The following is an 8,315-nucleotide window of genomic DNA, read 5'->3' as shown; positions in this document are numbered from 1 at the left end:
CTGGATTGCGTCAGCCTCTCCTAGCCCAACTTTGGCCTTGTGTCAGCCTATTTTGGCTTGCCTTAGCCCTAGGAGGACCTGCCTCAGCTACACTGGCCTCTCTGGTGCTCTGTGCACCACTTAGCTGATTTTGCGTGGCCCTGCGTTAGCACTGGCTACTCCTGCATCTCTCTCTCTGGTTGCTCTATTGCTCTCCCGCACTATCTCTGCCTCTTTGTCTCTATGTACTCAATCCCCTTAGCTTCAACTCCCGATCACTGATTCTATCTCTCTTAGCAAACCCCGCTCTAGAGAATAGAACGACTGATCACTCTAGTGTTTTCTCCAAGTGACCCTCAAGCCTCCTCTTATACTTTTCCTGTTGACATATCAACGGCTGGGATTAAGTCCCTAATCAATGGCTAAGATTAGGTATGGCTTGATCCTTGTATTTTGGACCATTGTAACACATATTTATATTAATACACATTAATATGTTATTTTTGCTAAGTTTAGACTTAGGGACTCTATTAGAAATAATAATTATTTTAATATCTCCTTATATGTTTAGAATCTGCCCAAACATTTTCTTGGTATTGGAGACCTCATGTGCCCCAACCTCTCCACCAAATTTCATGGCTATAGCACATCTAATGCTACTGCAAATCAAAAAAAGAAAAATCATACTGGAAGGAAGGGATCAGTGTCGTATTCTCATTGAATCAGCAGGATCCAAATTTACCAATTTCATTCATTATGCAAGGAGCCAAGCTCAAATTCGTCTCTATAATTATTGTGAAGTGTATACTCTAGATGAATCCTTGGGTTTCCTCTCTTTGGCACGAAAAAATTGTCCCCTCCTCACCGTCTGAGTCTCGTGTTGTTGCTAGTCTCTAAGAATATGGCAATCCCTTGTATAGTGCCAATTGATTATTCAGTATACATAGAACATTTTATGCATCTAGGATGGAAGTCAAATTATGCTTTGTGTACATACATACACATTATCACTATAAATAGAGGATATATCAAGATCATGTGAATATGTCTGTAGTTTTTCTTCTCCCCCTTTGCTTCAGTAATTCTAATTCTAGCACATGTCATGCATCCCTTAACAAACAATTTTTAGTTGGGTAAACCAATTATTTCTTGTAGGCAGCAGGCAACAGTGGGATGATTGACCTCTACCATTGTCGGGGGTGCATGACAACTCTGTAACCCTAGATTAAATCAAGGGTTTACGAAATGAAAGAATTGAGAAAAAGCCTCTCATCTCATTCTTCCTCGTTTTTCACCCCTCTCAGTTCTTCCTAGTTTCTCTTCAATTACATATGCAAAGCAAGTGTTGAAAAGCCTCCATTACCTAAAAATTGAAGTCTTTGTTTTATGCAATGTCCCTGAAACCGCTTATGTAACCATAATTTTCTATTTTAAATAATAACAACTCTGAATGCTTTCTTTCAAATACACAAACTATCTATTGATTGAAGAGCCCAAAGTGACACTCCGCCTCATACCCCACTTTGTTGTCTTCACTGAAAAGAGCGAAGATATAGGTCCCCATTCCCACTTCCATTCTCTTAGGTGTCCCTTAATTTGATAGTACATATTGAATAAGATTATTTTTGTAAGTCTGGGCATTCTCAACTATGGTCGTCTTGTCACCAGCAGAAGGCCACCCGCTTTCAATAAAATGAGTGCGATGTTGTGACATTCGAAGGCTTAAATTGTGGAAAAAATATAATCCACCATGGCTTCGAATAGGTTGCAGTAAGAACGACCTACGTCTTGCACCACTAGAGTCATGGAATTAAACAATGCAAAATCCACATAAATGCTTATGTCGTCGAAGTATTGAAGTATGGATACACATTTACCATGAAGGGAGCCCCGGTATTTGACATAAATTTAAGCATATAACTCATGGCATCCTTTAAGTCATCTCTGGAAGCACCCAGAGAAGGTGGGAAGCTAGGTTTTTGAGGTTTGGATTTTGTTGCAGATATTGGTCAAGGGTTTTTGGAGTATATGATGCTTTTGTTGTTGGGTTTTTGAGGTTTTTTTCTAAAGGATTTTTTTGCGGAGGGTGTGAGCATGTAGAGTGACGAGCAACGGGACTTGATGGTGTTAAAGGCATGAGGAAGCCACAAACATTTTTTGTAAGGAAGCCTAGATCAAGAGGATCCCATGCAATGTTTCTCAATGAGTACGAGCATTCTTTGTTGTCATATTCCCAACCCTCAAATCCTCGAAGTGCAAGAAATGTTGATAACGGTTTGAACAAAGAACATAGTAAGTATTCTAATCCTCATTTTGATGGTGATGATTAAAAGAGAAGGCTATGGAGTCATAATAGCAAGGGTAAGTTTGAGACGGGGAAGGATGAGTTGGGTAAAAGTAATAAGTCAGCTGGTCACAAAAGGGTTAGTGGAGATGATGACTGGGTGCCTGAGAGGGATGAAATGAAGAGGGTTTGGAGGGATGCTATAGACCATAATGGCAAGCATTCCGACAGGAGCCCAGATAATGATAGGAATCATGACAGGAAGTATCATAGAGGGGTTCCAAGCCTCAGGAGTATGAGCGGAGTAAGAGGCCTAAGAAGCCTTTCAGGGAGAAAAGTCCTAGGGATGGGTTTCATTATGAGAGGGATTCCAAGGAGTATTTGATTGGGGAGAAGGCCAAGAAGGAAATGGGTAGATTTCGTGAAACATTGAAGCGGAAGTGGCATTGCGATGATTTAGATTGCTCGAAGGAGTTTCATGATGGTGGGATGGATAGGAAGGATTCTTATGAGAGGAATGGTAGTCATGACAAATTGGATCGTGACCATGAAAGGGACCGAGATAGGAATAGGGACCGAGGTGTGCAGGGCAATGTGAAAAGTAGCAAAGGTGGCCAAGGCCCCAATCATGTTCAGAAAAGTCTGGTTGGGGGATTGGGTGCAGGTGGGTCTTTGGGGGACTGGCGTAATTCTGATGGGCACAAAGTGCCAAAGAGAAGATCCTCAGATTCCCACAATCTGAGTCAACTAAAAGGAGGAGTGGACTCTAAGAATAATAGAATGATAGATGGAGGTAGGAGGGCAGAAGGGGGGACTGTGGATAGTCATCATGCATGACAATCAAAATTAGCTAGCGAAGGTCAAAATGAGGGACAAGTCAAAACACCGGTTGATGGAAGAACCGCTCATAACAAGTATTCTGATATGAAGTCTTTGGATAAAATAGTGATACTACAAAATGATCCACCTTCTCAAGAGGGTCAGTTGACAAAGGTGAAGCTTAAGGTAGGTGAGGTTACTCATACTATTCATGTAGATTCCACTAGCATTCTAGGAGGAACCAAAAAGAAGGGTTTGGAAGCTTCATCTACATCTAGCAATCTAAGAGGAACCAAATAGAAGCATTTGGAAGCCTCATATACATCTAGGAAGCCTCCACAAGCAATTGATGGTGGGAGATGGCATCAGAGACTTATTCTTTAGGTATAAGTTGGGCATATGATGTACAAAAAAATTTATATCATCTTTTAATTATTCTTTTATTGTTTAGTACCATCTCAACTACCACCAAATCACCTAGGATTTATTCCATTTGTTCAATCCCATTGAACAAAACTATGGTCAATTCAGGGTAATTTCTCTTTTATGTCACTGGTACATGCATAGGTGCCTTGGTAATATAAAAATCCCTACTAACATTAACTCTGCTGGTGAATTTACCTTAACAATCTTTCATACATCTACCAAGCTCTGAAGTATCATATACTGGTATTTGCCTTTGTGTAGTGAGAGTAGTGAGGTGCTTTGCAGCCCAGTATGACATAGATGTTTTCATGTACATAGATATGTGACAACATCCAAAAAAATATTAAACCAATGTTGATTGATCTTAAATCCAAATTTATCAAGCACTGAGAGGGATTAAATTTCATTAGTTGTAGTTTTTTTAATCATTTAATTCCATGTCATGAATTAAGTTCTTCAGATTAAATGATAAAAGAAATGTACACATCAAGAAATTTGACCCTCTGCTTGATAGATATAAGTTTAAGATGGATTTGTTCTGGTTATATTTTCATCAGTTGAAGGCAACATATTTACTTTACCATTTTATTTTGTAGTTCCTGTATATCCCATTGTGTTGTCATCAACATTTTTCCCTTTTTATTTAACATGTGCATGCAAGGATTTGCCATGTTTAGTCCTCTAATGGGGTTGAGTTACCTAATTGGGCATATTTCTGTAATCTTAAGGTGTTGACACCCATGGTGGAATATGTTTCATACCATTAAATTTAATGAAGGTAGTGGTTTATATTTTAAATTTGTCTAAATACATGTTGGTGGTCAAGATTTGTCGATGGTTATATGGAAGATTTCATATTAGGTATGTCGTATTACTGCACTCAAGGACATGAGTTGACTCCATATCCAATGTGCAAGAAAATTCAGATGATGAAGATGACTTCCCTGTAAGGGTGGAAATGCAAGAATCACCTAAGAAGGAACTTCAGTTTTATACCAATGCATCTATTGCAAATATGGATACACATCATGCCAAGGAAATTACTTCTGGAAAGTAGGAAGAAATGACTAATAATTTTGTAGTTGGCCAACTTGTTCACAAAGCACAAGGATACCTAAGAAACACATACTAGATGGTGAACATGATGAGGATGATGATGGTGAGGAAGCATCACAGTGTAAAATCTCAAGGAACACCAAGAAACATGTTCCAGTTGGTGAGTATGAGGAAGATGAGGAGGGAAATGAAACATCTCAGCGACGTAGTTTAAGGATGCCTAAGAAGTGGATGGTGGATGTTGAATATGATGAAGATGATGAGGAAGATGAAATGCAGCACAACATAAAAGAAGATTGAAAAGGTCAAAATATGAAAGGGATTCAAAAGATTTATATCAGGAAGATGATGAAGAAGAAGTTGCATCAGCCGATGAAGATGCAGAAATTGTGGATGTTGAACTTGAAGGAAAGAAGAAGAGAAGTACATTAAAACAAGAAATTAGAAATTCAACTTTTGATGATAAGAAGGAAGCTCCCCTTACTGTACACCAAAGGGCTAGGCAGTCATGCAAGGATGTTGATTCAAAAGTAAGAGAAATCTGATCAAATTTCCAGAAGGATTGCCTCAGATCAGTTAAAGAAGTATGTCCTTTTCCGTGCAACTGATCTTAGCATGTTTATTGGCATATTTATATTTTGTGTTGCAAAATCTTATATTAAAGAAAATCAAATTTTAGTGGGTTGTTAATTGTTTCAGTATTTTTTAACATGATAAGAAAAAGATAATAAGCCATTAAAGAGACAATTTATAGTTAGTTCCCAATTTCTAAAATGTTCACTTGAATTTGTTTAGTTCGTTCCCCAAAAAATTGTTGAGCAAATTTTGGTTATCAGTTTGATTTTTAGATCTGGTGTATTTTCTTGCATTGAGATGATTGCACATTGTTTTCTAACTTTTGATAACGTAATTTTGATCTCTTTCACCCTTTTTGTGTAAACTGTCAGTCTTCACATTCTTCTTTTCCTTTGTGAAATTTTGTTCTTCTTGTTAGGCTGCTTCACATCTCTTGTAAACTCTCCTAAATTGATGGATTTTTTCTTCTCGTGGCTAGGAAACTGGTATTTTTTCGTGTGATTTTTTCATTACTTTGTATGTCAAACATATCTCTGTTATCTAATAGACAAAATAGACATACATTTGCTACTCATTATTTTTATTGACAAGGGAGGTTCTTTTGCCAAAGAAATGTACATCATGGGGAAACCCACTAGGCACTTTCCCTCTTCAAGAATGGTACCCAATGTACGCTAGTTGGTTGCAGTTTTGGTAACATAACCAGGTAGGAACATCAAGGGAGGTCCACAATATTGAAAAATACATCTTGGCGGGTCTTGACTTCGCAATCTCATGTTTGTAATTTGTAGCACTGAATGGTTTGAGCCAGAAAATTTGTAAATGTCTAATAGATGGTATCTGATGTATTTCTGATGCTGCATGATGTTGTCACTTTTATGTCCACTATTTTGTGATCTATTATAATATATTTTAAAAGTTTGTAGATGAAATTTATATATGCACGTTCACACATATATGCACTATTTTGTTAATTATTTTGATTAATGCTAAAGTGTGATTTATTTCTCTGGTAAGAGGAATTATAATGTAAATTTTATCTTTGAAAGTAAGTGAGATGAAATTCTGGGGCAATTTTGTTTGATTGTGATCTCATTATTAATAATGAGGATGTGCAACCATTTGGGTTCAAAAGCATTTGTAAAGGCATCTCTTGATTGTCTCATAACATGTACTTTCTTACTTGAAAAATGGAAAGAAAAGATATCAGAGGTGGAACAACAATTGAAGAAAGTAGAGGCAGCTTAGGGATGCAAGATGAAAGTAGAGAAGGCTGCAAGTGAGATTCAGGTATGCATGCCTAGGTGGGATTACAATCATGGGAGTTTCTAGTGGGCGTATTTCTCATAGAAAATTTATATAAAAAATTTAATGTAACTAAGTGCAAGTAGAGAAGGCTGCCAATGAGATTCAGGTATGCATGGCTATGTGGGAGGGTGGGGTTACAATCGTGGGATTTTCTAGTGGGCATTTTTCTCATAGAAAATTTATATAAAAAAATTAATGTAACTAAGTGATTATGTGGTTTTATATTATAGGCCAAGGCCATCAAGAATATTTTAGGTCAGGAGTCATTAAGGAAGAAGCGGGAAGATAAGCTACGAAAGCAAAGATATGAGATGGCACAGGTGATTTGATGTCATGTGGCTTTGTGTAGGATAGTTGTTTCTTTCTCCTGAATCTTTCAGTTCTAGTATTAACACGTGTTTATGAATAGGAGAAGGTTGTTATTGCTATGATTCTTGCATTCGACAGTGCGACATGGGTAATGGGCCTTCTGGCACAGTTGTTTCATTTTTTGAAAATACAGGGCTTCCGAGTATATTCAATTCTGGCCCATGCAAGTTTTATTTTAATTTTTAATTCCTTTGTATCACAAGTATTTCTAGTCTCCCATCAGTCTTAAATTATTATTTGTAATTGGAAGTAATCAATTTTCTTCTCATATTCTCAGAAGTAGCATCACAAGGCTTTCACTTTGTTTCAAGTTACTTCCATAGTGGTTGATTTTTGTTCTGCTTCATGCACATTTTTCCTTCAGAGAATCACACATTGCATCTCTATTGTTATCCAACCAGGTAATTTGAAATTTGTGACCTAGGTTGTGCTTGTACTCGTACTTCTGTAGTCAACTAACTTGATAAATTGACGACCTTTCTTTGTAAAGCTTTTGAGCTTTCAGTTGACCTTGCAGCTCACTACTGAGGAGGTTCACACTTGACTTTTCTTCTTCTAATAAGGACTTCAAGGTCGAATTTTCTTGCTCTAAGTTGGCAAGTATCCCATGGCTTCTTCATATGAGATACTTAATTTTTCTTTCAACTGGTTTGGCTTCCTCTTGGTTGGAAAAAAATTTCTTGCCTAGCAGATACCAAATCTTTAAGATTCATTTCATTAATTTCTTGATACAGTTTGACCAGCTTCTCTTTCTTTATCATCTCTCTCCACAACAGTTGATGCAAGTCTTTTGGTGGATGACTCTTTTAGACGCTCTCCCTTTTTATCACTTTCAAGCTCTTGCTAAAACTCTTTGATTTGAGTCTCTATCTGTAAGAGTGAATTTCTCATTTGGCTAGTCTTGGAAGAGAGCTCTGGAGACTCCTTTTCTCTTCCTTTATGAGAAAATATCAGGCTCTCAAGCTCCTTTACCTTTTCCTTTTCTTCGAACTCTTCCTCCATTTTATTCTGTCTCTTAAGTTTCTTCTGCATGTTCTCTTGCTCCATAAGTTATAGACTGATATTTTGTGTCCATGATAGTAGCTAGAAGTGCAATCCTAAGATATGTTTGTGCAATAGCTCTAAAACTTCACCTTGTCTGATCATGAACTCATCTATCATGCAGCCAAGGCATTGATATCAAAGAGACTGGCTTCATCACTTATTCCTTGAATTAGTTGCATAATATTATTTCTCAACATATCTTCTTCTGAGGAATATTTCAACTCTCGACCTTCATATGTTTTCTTTTCATGATCTTTTAGATTAGGATCTTGATCCTTTGCAAACTCTGGATCCCATGTGGACTCACCAACATAAGCTTCCCCATCTCTAGCTAATGCAAATGAGTTGTAACTATTATTAGTAACCCATAGTTCATATGTTGCTTCCGACTCATCCAGATCTAGTTTTGTCTAGCCCTTATCTAAGCCAGCTTGTTCTTCCTGAGCCTTTTGTG

This window comes from Pinus tabuliformis, chromosome 6, assembly GCF_031772625.1.
Source record: "Pinus tabuliformis cultivar Carrire ecotype Pingquan chromosome 6, CPIR1, whole genome shotgun sequence".
Classification (NCBI taxonomy): domain Eukaryota; kingdom Viridiplantae; phylum Streptophyta; class Pinopsida; order Pinales; family Pinaceae; genus Pinus; species Pinus tabuliformis.
The sequence above is the reverse complement of the archived record's forward strand: the minus strand, read 5'-3'. Positions refer to the sequence as shown.